Here is a 16,056-nt window from a genome sequence, read left to right as displayed (position 1 = left end):
TTTTTTTCTTGGGTGAATTTGCATGATGCCACTCCATTTACTGCCTCTTCGTCTCTGGTGAAAAATGATGGAGCCATGTTTCATCACCTGTGACAATTCTTCCAAGAAATTCATCTCCACCATTCTCGTACTGTTCCAAAAGTTCGCTGCATACCGTTTTTCTTGTTTCTTTGTGAACCATTGTCAACATCCTGGGAACCCACCTGGCACAAACCTTTCATAACGCCAACACTTTCAGTATTCTGCAAACACTTCCTTCCCCTATCTTAGCGTAGCGTGACAATTCGTTCACTGTGATGCGTCTGTCAGCAGTCACCAGTTCGTTAACTCTCTGCACATTGTCTGGAGTGCGTGCAGTATGAGGCGTGCCGCTGCGAGGACAATCCTCAATATTGCCGTACCCGCTTTCATCACGTAACATGCTTGCCCACCGACTACCTGTACTGCGATCGACAGCAGCATCTCCGTACACCTTTTTCATCTTCTAGTTGATGTTTCCCACTGTCTCGTTTTCACAGCACAGGAATTCTACGACAGCACGTTGCTTATGACGAACGTCAAGTGTAGCAGCTATCTTGAAGACATGCTGTGACGGCGCCACTCACGGGAACAGGTTGAACTAAGTTTGAAAACAAGCGGGAAGGATGTATTTAGACACTGTAAAACTTTCACTCATGCAGAATGAAAACTGTATTTTTAAAAAAGTAGTGTGCATTTCTTTTGGAGTGATCCTCGTATTATATGCCCAGCCAATCTCAATATTACTTTCATATGTCCCCATCGCCTTCTCGACAAAAGTTTTCTCTTTCATCAACCTGTTTCAATGCCCCATCTTGCTCGTTGACAATCCTCCATTTGTGAATTGTTTCAGCGTTAGCTTCCATGTTTCACTTCCGTAAGATATTGCTGGCGTTGTACACTGATTGCACACCGTCAATATCGGGCAAATTATGGAGACTCGTGGTCTTGCGGTAGCGTTTTCGCTTCCCGCGCACGGGGTTCCGAGTCCGATTCCGGGCGGGGTCAGTGATTTTCTCTACCTCGTGATGACTGGGTGTGGAGTGTCTTTCATTATCATTGACTCGCAAGTCGTCGAAGTGGCGTCAACTGAAAAGGACTTGCAATACGGCGGCCGCACTTCCCCGCATGGGGCCTCCCGGCCAACAATGCCATACGATCATTTCATTTTTATGGAGACCTTCCGATGTCCACTGATGTCACGTCATCAGTTTGCCTATCATCGGCTTGTAATCCTGATTTTAGTGCATTGTTGCCGTACACGCCAGCGGGGATTTATAAACCTTCACATCCTATCGCGGAAGTGGTCTGTGAAAAACACTAGTCGCTTCCGCCTGAGTAGCCACGTACGCTGTCAACAGTGACGGGAAAACAGGAAGGCATTCCACGCCTCCACAGCTGAGGGACAACGTGGCGCTCAGCTGTTTTGGCAGGCGGCCGTGCAGCGACGTAGATTGAGGCAGGGACGCCTTCCAAGTGCCTGGAAGCCGGTGTACTCGGCGATGACGCAATCCGCGGAAAGCCTTGCGCGCTATCGGCACCGGCAGGGTCCGCAGCTGGCGTGACGCAGGCAATCACTGTGCGCCGTGGTGGGGGGGGTCTGGCACAGGCCGCAGCGGCTTGCATACTGGTAGCGCGCGCGCCGCCGCCGCCAGCCAGTTACCGACTGGACGCCGTCCGCGAACGGAACCGAGCGCAGCCGAACGCGAGTGGAACCCGACTCCGCAGGTCGACGCACGCACAGTAGCGAGCAACAGGTGGGTGATCCGGCCTTTGTGCGGGTCAGCGCAGCTGCGCCCGTAATCCACGCGCTAAGCCGCCGTGCGACGGGACTCAGACACCCTGCGGCCGCCGTTGGGATCAACGGGCTCCGCGCGTGCAAATAACGTGGATCAGCGTGATTAAGTGCGCCAGCGCTGTCTGTGTTACAACAAAGTATACTTTGATCTCTTAGCCTTTCTTGGCGAAATATTTCGGTCTGCAGCCCATTTGCTATTTTCTTTCCACGATATTCGGTAACCAACCAGACTTTGAGCGCGACAGGTTGTGCGCGGGTCAGGCGATTTTTTTCCGAAGCCATCAAGAAATAAAACTGCCTTAAGTCACCCTGGAGAGAACCGCTCCAAAGTTTTAATAGTGCTTTTAGTTTCAAAATGTTGCGACTTAATCCTGAAAAGGAATTTATTCAAATCGTCAATGGCTGTGCAAGCCTTCCTGTTTATACCAGTCTCACAGAAATTTAAGACAAAACATAAGGCTGCGCCAGACCGTAAAAAAGTTGTTGCAAATAAAGAAAATGACAAATGACAATACGCTTCAGCAAAAAAGTCTGAAGAGGAACGTATCTATGAGCATGAAGATAGGATCAACATTTTTCTGAAGTTACGGAAGCCAACTGAGCAACGGATTCCGAGCTTTGTTTAAGCTAAAGCATCTGTCCTTGTTAATTAAATTTCCATTGCATCGTTGGTTGCATTGTCCAAGAAGTTAGTCGCCTGTACCTCGAATCTGGTATCTTAGTATTTCATTTCAGATGGTTCAAATGGCCCTGAGCACTATGGGACTTAACTTCTGAGGTCATCAGTCCCCTAGAACTTCGAACTGCTTAAACCTAACTAAGGACATCACACACATCAATGCCCGAGGCAGGATTCGAACCTGCGACCGTAGCGGTCGCGCGGTTCCAGACTGTAGCGCCTAGAACCGCTCGGCCAGCCCGGCCGGCATTTCACTTCACGTTCATAGGAGAGACAGTATCCGATGACAGCTGATTTTTTTTCAACATTTTATCTAATCGACAGATTACGATATTGTAGTGCCTATGTTATTCCGAATCATGATGCAATGTTTCTTTGCACGCATACCCAAAGGAACATTGCATTGCAATTCGGAATAACACAGGCACTACAATATCGTACGTATCCGTCGACAACGGTTAAGCGACTTTTAAGTAAAATGTCTCCCCTGTTTGGGAATATACATAAAGGTTGTAGACACATAATTGACGACGTACGGAAGTTTGGGTCTGGCAGCAAATAGTGCGTGCACAGCCTAACGGTAAGGTGACTGCTAGCGATAAGTGGGAAATCCGTTTTAGAGTCCCGGTTCGGCATAGATTTTTATTGTCGTCATTCCGTTATACAGCTGATGATTGTCCATATTCGCCACTGCGAATACATTTCATTTAGTTCTTGTAATGTTTCCTCCATATGATATGCCGTTTAAGACAGTCTTTACAGTTTCAGTTAACATTTAGAGTCGTCTTAAATTACCGCGAGACTTTTATTCTGTGACGGAATCGGGAGACAGGTCTAAGCAATGTTCACAATTTAGTTAGAGTCCAAATCACAAACATGTTTCACTATCGGTGTAGTATCATCAGTGGACACTTCACTAGTCTCACTGATCATATAGGGAGCTTATATCACATATTCCTACAAGCGCTAGTGTTGGGTAATCGTAGAAGGAAAGTTGCTATAATGATATGTCCAGAAACCAATATCCATGGATATCTCTGCCGTGAAAATCTACAATCCCCAGCCACCATTTTGTTTACAGGCGAGAAAGGAATCACCGGAGGTGGTGTAGTAAATTACCACAATAAGCAGGTGTGGCCAGATGCAAATCCTCGTGCAGTTATGGTGGTGAGGCATCAGCATCCCTTCAGTAACAACGTATGGGAGGAGTTGTTGGTTAGACGCTCACACACTTTACCAAACAGACAGACGCATCCTGTGTATCACCACTTTCTGCACGATAAATTACCAGCGCTATTGGAGAACGTTACCCTTACAGCTGGACAATGACTGTGGTTTCTGATCCACGGGGTACGCACCGTGCGACAGTCCTCGCTACATTTCGTGGGCGATGGATTGGTCGAGGTGGTCCGAAAGCATGGCTTGCTCGTACACTGCACTTGAATCCTTTGTATTTCTTGCTACGGGGATATGGAAAGGCATTCGTGTATGCACAACTCATCGACAATGCGCAGACGGTATAGGAGTGATCCGGCTGGATCCAAAAGTATTTAAAAAGGTATGTTATTCACTGCAAAGAAGTGCTGTGTACGTGTCTGGTATGCAGCAATGCATGTAATGTCTACTTCTACGTAACAGACAGATGGGAATGATACAACAGTGTGGCCCACATCTCAACAGGTATTGGTTTCCGGACATACCATTAGTATCTTTTGACCAATACTACCTCCTGTAGGGATACATGACACATTTTTAAACGCCCTTTCATGGCCCGTGTGGTAAATCGAAACGATCTCGAATTTCCAGTCAAAGATTCAGTTAATTTTAAACGATGACTCCTTTTAGGTCAATGCATTTTCGTCAGCGTGTTTGCAGTGATTCGATTCCAGCGGCCATGACGCTGGAACTCCTTCATGCAGCCGAAACTTCTCCCAGTCACCTATTAGTCTAGCTGCAAGCATGGGCCTCCACAGGAATTGCCATTTTCTGTGTAAGCCTGTCAATGAGGTTGATATGTGTCACACCAAAAAGCTAATTTGCACATCAGACAGACAGAATTTAGTATATATAAGAAATATATATATATATATATATATATATATATATATATATATATATATATATATATATAAGTCTTGGTGGTGACTTAGTACCTATGTACCGCATTTTTAAAATGTGACTACGCCTATTCAGATTGTTTTAGTTTTATTTCTAGACCATGCCCTCGTAAACATATTGTACGATCAGGTATATCTTCTGAAGAAGGCTCAATTACTTGGGCTGAAACCTAGGTAATGGTTGGTTTCATTAGCGCAATCGAGGCTGATAGTTTCGTATATGTTAGGTTATCACGATTGCTGACTGGGCTGCAATGTTGAAAGTACTAGAATTCACTATATTCCAAAATACTGATGATTAGAGACTCTATATTTATTGGATGTAGATTACTCTGATACCTAGAATAGTAAGTATGTCTTTTAACCAAAACGCGTCTGCAGACTAAAGGCAGACGAGTCTTTGGACCTTTGAAGGTGTTAATCGTCGCGTCGTTGAGGTAGGATCCGTAGCATTTGTATGAACGTCTGCCCACGAAGAAAGCATTTGGGTAGGTGTCAGATCTTTGTATTAATGGATTTGTTACATCATTTCCATGTCGTCTACTTCTTAACATTTGTGTGTGTATTGTGTATTAAACTGGGGACCTAGCAACGACGGAGAGGCTTCGCCCTGCCATAGGCCTCAGTGGTTCACAATCACCACAACAGGCCACAGCAGTCCACCCAGACCACCGCCGCCCCACACTGAACCCAGGGTTATTGTGCAGTTCGGCCCCCACAGTGGGTAGTCACCTGGACCCCCCGCCCCCAGGAACGTCTCTTGCCAAACGAGTCTAACCTCAAATGTTTGTGTGGTAGAGTAATTATGGAGTACTTGTGCGTGGAGACAGTGTTTGGGCAGCAATCGCCGACATAGTGTAACTAGGCGGGATAAGGGGAACCAGCCCGCATTCGCCGAGATAGATGGAAAACCGCCTTAAAAACCATACACAAGCTGGCCGGCACACCGGACCTCGACACTAATGGGCCGGGCCGATTCGTGTCTGAGACCGACACGCCTTCCCGTTCTGGAAGCAGAGCGTTAGACGGCGCGGCTAGCCGGGCGGGCTTCACAAGATTTAGTGACGTAGATAATGTTTAACAAAGGTGTTTTATTGCTGCATGTTGTAAGTAGGGATGTTGAGTACAACTCAGCACGGCATTCGTCTGAATGCTTGTGGTAAACCTTAAACCATGGAAAATTTGGCTGGTTGGACCCACACTTTAACATTCCAAGATATAATGAAGATACTTGAATAATGATAGTATTGAAACCAACAGCTGTATTGTATTCCAACGTCGTTTATTGAATACAGCTGTGGTTTCAATATTATCATTATTCAAGTACACTACTGACCATTAAAATTGCTACACCACGAAGATGACGTGCTACAGACGCGAAATTTAGCCGACAGGAAGAAGAGGCTGTGATATGCAAATGATTAGCTTTTCAGAGCATTAACACGAGGTTGGCGCCGGTGGCGACACCTACAACGTGCTGACATGAGGAAAGTTTCCAACCGATTTCTCATACACAAACAGCAGTTGACCGGCGTTGCCTGGTGAAACGTTGTTGTGATGCCTCGTGTAAGGAGGAGCAGAATGCGTACCATCACGTTTCCGACTTTGATAAAGGTCGGATTGTAGCCTATCGCGATTGGATTTATCGTATAGCGGAATTGCTGGTTGCGTTGTTCGAGATCGAAGGACTGTTAGAAAAATATGGAGTCGGTGGGTTCAGGAGGGTAATACGGAACGCCGTGCTAGATCCCAACGGCCTCGTATCAATAGCAGTCGAGATGACAGGCATCTTATCCGCATGGCTGTAACGGATCGTGCAGCCACGTCTCGATCCCTGAGTCAACAGATGGGGACGTTTGCAAGACAACAACCATCTGCACGAGCAGTTCGACTACGTTTGCAGCAGCATGGACTATCAGCTCGGAGACCATGGCTGCGGTTACCCTTGACGCTGCGTCACAGACAGGAGAGCCTGGGTGCACGAATGAAAAAACGTCATGTTTTCGGATGAATCCATGTTCTGTTTACAGCATCATGATGGTCGCATCCGTGTTTGGCGACATCGCAGTGAACGCACATAGGAAGTGTGCATTCGTCATCGCCATGCTGGCGTATCACTCGGCGTGATGGTATGGGGTACCATTGGTTACACGTCTCGGTCACCTCCTGTTCGCATTGACGGCACTTTGAACAGTCGGCGTTACATTTCAGATGTGTTACGACCCGTGGCTCTACCCTTCATTGGAACCCTGCGAAACCCTACATTTCAGCAGGATAGTGCACGACCGCATGTTGCAGGTCCTGTACAGGCCTTTCTGGATACAGAGTATGTTCGACTGCTGCCCTCGCCAGCACATTCACCAGATCTCTCACCAACTGAAAACGTCTGGTCAAAGGTGGCCGAGCAACTGACTCGTCACAATACGTCAGTCACTACTCTTGATGAACTGTGGTATCGTGTTGAACCTGCATGGGCAGCTGTACCTGTACACGCCATCCAAGCTCTGTTTGACTAAATGCCCAGGCGTATCAAGGCCGTTATTACGGCCAGAAGTGGTTGTTCTGGGTTCTTATTTTTCAGGATCTATGCGCCCAAATTGCGTGAAAATGTAATCACATGTCAGTTATAGTATAATATCATCTGCATTTCTTCTTGGTGTAGCAATTTTAATGGCCAGTAGTGTACTTTATGTCTGGCTACTGCCCACTTGTCGAGACATAGTCTAGATAGTCCTCGTGTCAACAGTGTGACACATTGTTGGGAAACCCTGGAATTGTTTTACAAAATTTTATAATTATGGCTTTCCATGTTGGGTGGTGCTGCCACCCTGCCAAGTTCGGGAAGATGTCAGTCTGTGGTGACGATAGTTTTCAGAGGTTGAGGAATATTTCATGTTATGTTATTTCTTACTACTAGAACAGAGAATGACGTGTTCGACATTTGTGAGTAATGCATTTAGGTCGATATTGGAGATGCAGAAAATGCAACCTTCCATACAAAATTGCCGTGTCTTCAGCGTCTACTACAAACGCTCTGTCATGTACTGTAGACTGTGTCGCCTCAGCACAAAGTGAGTGTAGGTCTGAGCCCTGTCCTGATTAGCTATTTCTGCTCATTATTGTGAAAGATCATGATTTATTCTGAAAGTGTAAGAGGATAACGGTGAACCAGTAATTTTCTAGCATTAAATTTACGGAAGCTGTTTTACCTTGCAGTCGAGTTGCTGAATCGCACCGTACGTTGTATTTTCTAACTCCTCTGCTAGACTGCTTATTTGGAGTGAAAAGTCAACACCTGTGACTCACGTAATTGCAATTAAAAGCATTGTTAACGGCTCCACGATGAATAGTACACAATCTATGAGTGAAAGTCACTGAATGTAATTCACATAACAGTAATTAAACGATTGTTTGATAAATACGCAATGAACAGAAGAAAACCTTGTGAGTGAGAAGCCTACTTCACTTACGGCAAAATACTAGAATTGAATACTACCTAGAGGCTACACCAGACAATCCATAGAGCAACTGAGTTAAAGGGAACAAAAGACTGCGTTTTATTGGCAGAATATCTATGTTAGATACACTACGCCTGTCCGTTCACCGTAAGAGTATCGCGTTATGGGACACTTACCAGATAGTACTGACGGACGGCATAGGAAAAGCTCAGACAAGGGCAGCTCGTTTTGTACCACTGCGTAATACGACAGAGAGTGTCACAGATATGATACGCGATTTCTGATGCCATTCATTAAAACAAGGCCGTTTTTCGTTGCCGCGAGATCTTTTCAAGGATTTTCAATCACAAACTGTCAGTCGGCCGGAGTGGCCGAGCGGTTCTAGGCGCTTTAGTTCGGAACCGCGCGACCGCTACGGTCGCAGGTTCGAATCCTGCCTCGGGCATGGATGTGTGTGATGTCCTTAGGTTAGTTAGGTTTAAGTAGTTCTAAGTTCTAGGGGACTGATGACCACAGCTGTTAAGTCCCATAGTGCTCAGAGCCATTTGAACCATTTTTTGAACCAACTTTCAGGGCGTGTAAATATTCCCTTGACGCTTACCTACACAGAGAGAGATTAGAATTGTAATACAATACGCGCGCCGTACGGGAATAGATCGGTAGAGAAATAGTGTGAAAGTTTCCAGAATGAGATTTCCACTCTGCAGCGAAGTGTGCGCTAATATGAAACTTCCTGGCAGATCAAAACTGTGTGAAGGACCGAGACTCTAACTCTGGACCTTTGCCAATTCAGTGTGAAACATGTTTGATGAACCCTCTGCCAGGCATTAATGAATAGCAGAGTATTCACGTAGATGTAAATGCAGACTTAGTTCGTCGTGTTCATAAACTCCACAGGTACAAAATAGAAATAAGTTTATGTTACAGATACAAGGGCATAATTAAACCACACACAAATAGTTTTCTAAGCCAAATACTATTGTAAATAATGCACGAAATAGTGTCAGCCAGGAGGCTGATAACCAGGTGTAACCAACCTCAAATACAGTGAATCGAAGGCAGTGTAATAACAGTGTCAACCTTGTTCAGAAGCTCTGCCCATGTATGCTAAGTAGCACTGACGTAAGCAGACAGTAGCCAGGTGTTCAGGCTTAATCCCCTAATACCATTCGGTTCAACATGACCGGATAATCACACTGGAAGTGTATAGGTCTGTCTCTCGTGTTTTCAAAACTATCATTTTCAAAATATAGGACTTTCATCCCCTGAGTCAACTGTACGCAATCATGTTTCGTTCATTTTCAAATCTGCGACACATTAAAATTTATTCATGGTTTTTGCACTGAGTACCACTGGGACCAATATGACCCCAATCCAAATTTCTTTTTGTTTCTTCAACGTAATATTTGTGAAAATAGAATAAAAAAATGTATTACAATTCTAATTTCTCTCTGTGTAGGTAAGCGTCAAGGGAATATTTACACGCCCTGAAAGTTGGTTCAAAAAATGGTTCAAATGGCTCTGAGCACTATGGGACTTAACAGCTGTGGTCATCAGTCCCCTAGAACTTAGAACTACTTAAACCTAACTAACCTAAGGACATCACACATATCCATGCCCGAAGCAGGATTCGAACCTGCGACCGTAGCAGTCGCACGGTTCCGGACTGCGCGCCTAGAACCGCGAGACCACCGCGGCCGGCAAAATAGAATCATTACAATAACAGTGATCAAATGTAATGCTAGTTAAAACCGTCGATATATGCGGTGTAAATTATTTGTATTTTATACTGAAGCGCCAAAGAAATTGGTAAAGGCACGCCTATTCAAATACAGAGATTTTGTGAACAGGCAGAAGACTGTGTTGCGGTCGGTAACGCCCATATAAGGCAACAAGTGTCTGGCGCAGTTGTTGTTTTACAATAGCAGGTTATCAGGATTTACGTGCGTTTGAATGTGGTGTTATAGTCGGCGCACGAGCGATGGGACACAGCATCTCCAAGTAGCGATGAAGTGGGGATTTTCCCCTACTCCCATTTCATGAGTGTACTGTGAATATCAGGAATCCGGTAAAACATCAAATCTCCGACATCGTGGCGGTCGGAAAAAGATCCTGCAAGAAAGGGACCAACGACGACCGAAGAGAATCGTTCAACGTGACAGAAGTGCAACTCTTCCGCAAATTGCAGCAGATGAAAATGCTCGGCCGTCAACAAGTCTCAGCGTCCGAACCATTCAAGGAAAACACAAAGCTTCACCCCTCGCCTGGACCCGTCAACACCGACATTGGACTGTTGATGACCGGAAACATGTTGCCTGGTCAGACGAGTTTCAAATTGTATCGGGCGCATGGAAATGTACAGGCATGGAAAGAACCTCATGAATTCATGTACTCTGCATGTCAGCAGGGAACTGTTCAAGCTGGTGGAGGCTCTGTAATGGTATGGGGCGTGTGCAGTTCGAGTGATATGAGACTCCTAATACGCCTAGATACGACTCTGGCAGGTGACAAGTACGTAAGCATCCTGTGTGATCATCTGCGTCCTTTCATGCTCATTGTGCATTCCGACGGACTTGGGAAATTTCAGCAGGACAATGCGACACCCCTCAATTACAGAATTGCTAGAGAGTAGCTCCAGGAACATTCCTCTGAGTTTAAACACTTCTCAGACATGAACAGTATTAAGCTTATCTGGGATACCTTGCAACGTGCTGTCCAGAAGAGATCTTCACGCTTTCGTACTCATACGGATTTATGGATAGCCCTGCAGGATTCATGGTGTCAGTTCCCTTCAGCACTGCTTCAGACATTAGTCGAGTTCATTTCACGGCACTTCTGCGAGCTCGCGGGGACCCTACACGATATCAGGCAGATATATCAGTTTCTTTGGCACTTCGATGTATAATACAGGGCATCTCGAACAATGTGACTAAAGTGTTCTTATATATTAACAAGCAGAAACAACATGCATCCTCTTATTTGAAAGTAAACATTCATTACCAAGTCTACAAGAGTATTCCTTGTAGACATAGCCTGAAATACGTGTCAGGAGAGCTTATGGACCTGATCTTCGGGACAGCCGCTTATCATTCCACAAGTACATTCATCTTAAACTATTGCTGCTCATTATCCTGAATTGTACAATGAAGATTTTCATAGATACGAAAGTGTTTACTGTGAAAATTAGCTACGCCATTTCCTCATAAATCTTTCAACTTCTGTAACGAAGATGAAAGCACTGGATTGGCAGTTCGTGCAACGACCATCGTCAAAACCCTCCCGAGGTAGGTGAGAGCTGCAGAAAAGATGCGTAAATCACGCACGTAATACTGTGAGATGTATTTTTGGTTCAGCTGCGCAGCATCACGTGTATTGCCACTCGTGCGGTGGTACACAGCCATCTTGTACTTCTGCTCATGAAATGGGATCCTGTCACGATTAGCTGGAACACGCACCAGATAACTGTCTTACATTACACACGTGGAACGTTCAAGAAAGACTATCCACCAACGGATACAAATCAAGTGTAAGCATGTGTCCGTATAATGACTGTATTAAAAAACTAACTTGTTTATCTCGTGTGGTAGGATGAATTTCATTGACTTGTTTGTCTTCTAGATAAGAACAAATTTCATTTGTCTTTCGCAAAAGAAGTCGATAACATTCTTGTTTATCATTCAGATGAACTTTAAATTAATTTTGAAAGGTATTGGACAGTACCCACTTATTTTCATTGAGGCTTTTATCAGTTATTCCGCTTCTTCGTCTGTTACAGTGAACAAGTCAGTATGTTAAATTAAAAGGAAGGTCAGCGTCGTCCGTAATATTGAATGTTTTATTGACAGCAGAATCGATTTTCGATCACATGGTGATCATCTTCAGTGCTATACAAATTAAACTCAGACACTGGTATCAAGTTATCAATAACCAAAACTGAGAAGCGATCACAATAACTGAAGCCGCTTCCTTTTAATTTAACATATATGGTCGTTGTGCACACAGCACTCCATGGGGTCGCCAATGAAGTCAGTATGTATTCGTACGAGGCGTATTTGGTTGTAGTCAGCGAAGTCATTGGTGAAAGGATATGGAGATGTTAAGTCAGTACTGTTGGAGATTTTAATACATATAGTGCTTTTTAATAAAATTAATTGTGTTTACAGTGATATCACTGTGAGCCTGCTGCTTATGATACTGCAGTTCACGATGACGAGCTACTCGTAGCAAAGCATTTTATGTCTCATAAACTAAACTAAACTCCTCCCGAACAGGCCATGAAGGGTCAACGGTACCGACCGGCCGCCATGTCATCCTCAGGGCACCAGCGACACTGGATGGGGATATAGAGGGCCATGTCGTCAGCACACCAGTCTCCCAGTCATTTTACGAGACCGGAGCCACTACTTCTGAAACAAGTAGCTCCGCTGCCTCACAAGGGCTGAACGCACTCCACTTGCCAACATCGCTCGGCAGGCCGGATGGTGGCCCACCCAAGCGCTAGCCCTGCCCGACATCGCTTAACTTCGGTGATCTGATGGAAACCGGTGTTACCACTGCCGCAAGGCCGTTGGTATTTTGTATCTCATGATGGATCATAAGTCACAGAAACCGTATTATTGAAACAGGAGATAAGTTAATAAACCGAGACAAAAATATTGTATTACTAAAGAAATTATGTTACAAAAGGACGAATAATAGTTACTCTAATCAACAAGATGAACAGAAACTGACGAAGAATGGTTGCAAATATAGCACCAGTAAACCTCCAGCGTGATACTATAAAGAATCGATCTGACTTGCATAAAACAGCTTCAAGTGTCTGATTAATTAACAAATGAGTTAAAGAGTTAAATATTTGACGTTAAGCACTCAGTGTTTCTGGCGTCATGTCTCTTGAAGTATGTACTGTACGATGATATAATATTGCGGGTACATTCTCTGGTACATGTGGATACTGTCTGCAACACGTGTTTCGTATAGAGTTAGTAATAAAGAAATAATTAATTAAACATCATACCGGACGCTGTAGCATTACTGCACGAACAGCCAAACGTAGTAAGCGATAAAACATTCGTTATTTCATTATTTTGTGGCCGGCCACTGTGGCCGAGTGGTTCTAGACGCTTCATTCCAGAACCGCACTGCTGCTACGGTCGCAGGTTCGAATCCTGCCTCGGGCATGGATGTGTGTGATGTCCTTATGTTAGTTAGGTTTAATTAGTTCTAAATTATAGGCGACTGATGACCTCAGAAGTTAAGTCGCATAGTGCTCAGAGCCATTTTGAACAAGCTTCCTCTGTAAAACTCTCTGACAACAATGGCAATGTACGTTAGAACTAGTTGGACCACCTCCAGGCAGGCAGCAGGGCTGTCCAGGGCAAAAAATAATCACTGGCCACTTTTACTGTCCTGGCAACTTCATAACACCTTCCCCTGCGCATCTTAAGTGGTAACTTCATTTAATTTGTATGTTATATCAGTTTAACAGTAACTGCAATATAAGACACCAAAGCTAATGTTTTAAATGACATTTTTCTTTTACTCGTTGCTTTGTATTACAATAGCCTAAATTTGGCTACATATTAATTGCTGCAAACATGAGTCACACCTGAAGATGACCGTCTCTACATTGCGCATCCACGAATTCATGTCACTTCCGTTTGGTGTTTACACACAGCAGCTCATCGATGCTAGCTGCGCACTCTCGTGAGGTGTCAGCATTGAAAGACAAACAATATAATGTTCACATCTCACTTCTGTTAACACTCTCTGACGTAAGCAGCAAACTTAACTTAGCCCGCGGCCGAATTGACCAATATTAATTAAAATCAACGCATCTTAAATTTTTACCGTCGGTTTACGTATTCGTATTTTTGTTACTGAGCAATAAAAAGGCTTATTAAGCTGCTGACATTCCTTAAAGTTTCTGGATTCGTCTTTCAGTTGCTAGAAGCATATTATTACAATGAAGAGCCAAAGAAACTGGTACACCTGCCTAATATCGCGTAGGCCCCCGCGAGCACGCAGAAGTGACACAACACGGCGTGGCTTCGACTCGACTAATGTCTGAAGTAGTGCTGGAGTGGACACCGTGAATCCTGCAGGGCTGTACACAAGGCCGCAAGAGTACGAGGCGGTGGACTTCTCGTCTGAACAGCACATTGCAAGACATCCCAGATATGCTGAATAATTTTCATGTCGGGGGCGGGGGGGGGGGGGGTAGGGGTCGCTTTGTCCTGCTGGAATTGCCCAATTCCGTCGGAACGCACAATGGACATCATTGAATGCAGGTGATCAGAATGCTTAGGTACGTGTCACCTGTCGAGAGTTGTATCTACTCTCCTGGAAATTGAAATAAGAACACCGTGAATTCATTGTCCCAGGAAGGGGAAACTTTATTGACACATTCCTGGGGTCAGATACATCACATGATCACACTGACAGAACCACAGGCACATAGACACAGGCAACAGAGCATGAACAATGCCGGCACTAGTACAGTGTATATCCACCTTTCGCAGCAATGCAGGCTGCTATTCTCCCATGGAGACGATCGTAGAGATGCTGGATGTAGTCCTGTGGAACGGCTTGCCATGCCATTTCCACCTGGCGCCTCAGTTGGACCAGCGTTCGTGCTGGACGTGCAGACCGCGTGAGACGACGCTTCATCCAGTCCCAAACATGCTCAATGGGGGACAGATCCGGAGATCTTGCTGGCCAGGGTAGTTGACTTACACCTTCTAGAGCACGTTGGGTGGCACGGGATACATGCGGACGTGCATTGTCCTGTTGGAACAGCAAGTTCCCTTGCCGGTCTAGGAATGGTAGAACGATGGGTTCGATGACGGTTTGGATGTACCGTGCACTATTCAGTGTCCCCTCGACGATCACCAGTGGTGTACGGCCAGTGTAGGAGATCGCTCCCCACACCATGATGCCGGGTGTTGGCCCTGTGTGCCTCGGTCGTATGCAGTCCTGATTGTGGCGCTCACCTGCACGGCGCCAAACACGCATACGACCATCATTGGCACCAAGGCAGAAGCGACTCTCATCGCTGAAGACGACACGTCTCCATTCGTCCCTCCATTCACGCCTGTCGCGACACCACTCGAGGCGGGCTGCACGATGTTGGGGCGTGAGCGGAAGACGGCCTAACGGTGTGCGGGACCGTAGCCCAGCTTCATGGAGACGGTTGCGAATGGTCCTCGCCGATACCCCAGGAGCAACAGTGTCCCTAATTTGCTGGGAAGTGGCGGTGCGGTCCCCTACGGCACTGCGTAGGATCCTACGGTCTTGGCGTGCATCCGTGCGTCGCTGCGGTCCGGTCCCAGGTCGACGGGCACGTGCACCTTCCGCCGACCACTGGCGACAACATCGATGTACTGTGGACACCTCACGCCCCACGTGTTGAGCAATTCGGCGGTACGTCCACCCGGCCTCCCGCATGCCCACTATACGCCCTCGCTCAAAGTCCGTCAACTGCACATACGGTTCACGTCCACGCTGTCGCGGCATGCTACCAGTGTTAAAGACTGCGATGGAGCTCCGTATGCCACGGCAAACTGGCTGACACTGACGGCGGCGGTGCACAAATGCTGCGCAGCTAGCGCCATTCGACGGCCAACACCGCGGTTCCTGGTGTGTCCGCTGTGCCGTGCTTGTGATCATTGCTTGTACAGCCCTCTCGCAGTGTCCGGAGCAAGTATGGTGGGTCTGACACACCGGTGTCAATGTGTTCTTTTTTCCATTTCCAGGAGTGTAGACGTATCAGGGGTCCCATATCACTCCAACCGCGCACGCCCCATACCGTTACAGAGCCTCCACCAACTTGAACAGTTCGCTGCTGACATGCAGGGTCCATGGAGTCAAGAGGTTGCCTCCATACGCGCACACGTCCATCAAAATGGTGCAAATGGCTCTGAGCACTATTGGACTTAACTTCTGAGCTCATCAGTCCCCTAGAACTTAGAACTACTTAAACCTAAC

The 16,056-nt window shown here is 46.0% G+C and overlaps 1 protein-coding gene across 1 annotated transcript in view; it reads left to right on the top strand.

Annotated features, from left to right (window-relative positions):
• Window positions 1–1,664: 1,664 nt before the first annotated feature.
• LOC124798059 (monocarboxylate transporter 12-like) overlaps window positions 1,665–16,056 on the top strand; it is a 209,173-nt gene continuing 194,781 nt past the window's right edge. The window contains exon 1 of the mRNA XM_047261288.1: window positions 1,665–1,775. The gene's annotated coding sequence lies outside the window, so the exon portion shown is untranslated. The remainder of the gene's footprint in view (window positions 1,776–16,056) is intronic.

This window comes from Schistocerca piceifrons, chromosome 5 (genome assembly GCF_021461385.2).
Source record: "Schistocerca piceifrons isolate TAMUIC-IGC-003096 chromosome 5, iqSchPice1.1, whole genome shotgun sequence".
In the NCBI taxonomy this organism is placed as follows: domain Eukaryota; kingdom Metazoa; phylum Arthropoda; class Insecta; order Orthoptera; family Acrididae; genus Schistocerca; species Schistocerca piceifrons.
The sequence above is the reverse complement of the archived record's forward strand: the minus strand, read 5'-3'. Positions and strand labels throughout refer to the sequence as shown.